At 42.6% G+C, this 1482-nt stretch overlaps 1 non-coding gene across 1 annotated transcript; it reads right to left on the bottom strand.

Annotated features, from left to right (window-relative positions):
- Positions 1 to 837: 837 nt before the first annotated feature.
- On the bottom strand, positions 838 to 975 carry LOC114805580. Its single transcript, XR_003753552.1, has one exon. It is a non-coding gene; the product is annotated as a small nucleolar RNA SNORA7 (small nucleolar RNA).
- Positions 976 to 1482: the final 507 nt, after the last annotated feature.

Here is a 1482-nt window from a genome sequence, read left to right as displayed (position 1 = left end):
TCAAAAATAGGTGGGAGAGTTCCTAAAACTACAAACAACAGTAACATGTTGATTTTAAGTTATTATTTGCTTAAACTTTGAACAACCAAAAAAGTCTCACTTTGATCAATAGAATGAATTCTAGCCATCGTCATCATCAGTGGTACTTTTTGAGCACTTACTGTGTGTAGAGCACCGTGCTGAGCCCTTGGGAGAGTACAATACGTTCGAGTTGGTAGACACGATCCCTGCCCACAACGAACTAACAGTTCATTCGTTCATTCAATCGTATTTATTAAGTGCTTACTGTGTGCACAGCACTGTACTAAGCGCTTGGGGAAGTACAATACAACAATAAAGAGTGACGATCCCTGCCCACAACAAGTTCACAGTCTAGAGGAGCTTAGAGGAGCAGGCTTTTGATGGGGATGGAGGAAAGGCTGCTTTTATAGCTTTGACTCCGAAAAAGGTTTCTTATTCTACACTGATGAATTTGGCATAATGGCAGAAGTGGAAAGCAGCGAATGGAATGTTAAGTTTATGCTATAATCAACAGCCTGGCTCCATCTCAGTGCTTACTTTATATAAAACACCTGGATCTCACTTCAGTTTTAGGCAGAAGACTGATAAGATATCCATTAACTTTATTGTCATGTCTTGTCTTATGCTGGTGAGTCAGCGACTCCACGGACATATCCGTCCCAGAACGCCCCACCTTCCTCTGCAATCATTCTGGCAGTGGATCCACGGAGTTTTCTTGGTAATAATATGGAAGAGGTTTTCCACTGCTTTCTTTCTTGCAGGAAACTTGAGTCTCTTCCCTCGACTCTCTCCCGTACCACTGCTGAGTGTGTTTTGACTTATAGCAGATTGTCTTCCACTCGCCAGCCACTGCCGTAGCTAGGAATGGAATGGATATGCCTCTGCTTGACTCTCCCTCCCATGGCCGAGACTGGTAGAGTACTGGAAACTCTCCAGGTGCAATCCTCAGAGGGGGATTAACTTTATTACCACATTATAAATCATCTCCTCAACCAACTGAATTCCAAAGAGACTATTTTTGGCAGCAACATTCGACACAGAGTTAGGACCGATCTATGCATCAAGATATTTACTGAGCGCTTACTGTGCGCCAAGCACTGTACTAAGTGCTTTGGAGAGTATGATGTAACGGAGTTGTTAGACGTCATCCCTGCCCACAAGGATCTTACAGTCTAGAAGGAGAGACAGACATTAAAATAAATTATGAATATGTCCTTTTTTGCAGAGGGGCTGAGGGTGGAGTGAGTAAAAGGTACAAATCCAAGGGACTAGAAAATCCTCCTTTAACTGGGGAAGTGCTTTTTCTTTGTCATGGAGTATTTCACCAGTACTCAGTATTCTTAATGTGCTGTAATTCTGTCAGACTCTTCTTTATTCATTGTTTGCTGAGGCCCATCTATTAGGGCCCACTATTACAACTGTTTTTCACAGATACAGTGCTACATGATGGAGCACAAGAGA

Source organism: Ornithorhynchus anatinus, chromosome 18 (assembly GCF_004115215.2).
Source record: "Ornithorhynchus anatinus isolate Pmale09 chromosome 18, mOrnAna1.pri.v4, whole genome shotgun sequence".
In the NCBI taxonomy this organism is placed as follows: Eukaryota; Metazoa; Chordata; class Mammalia; order Monotremata; family Ornithorhynchidae; genus Ornithorhynchus; species Ornithorhynchus anatinus.
Note: the sequence above shows the minus strand (reverse complement) of the source record. Positions and strands in the feature narration are given on the sequence as shown.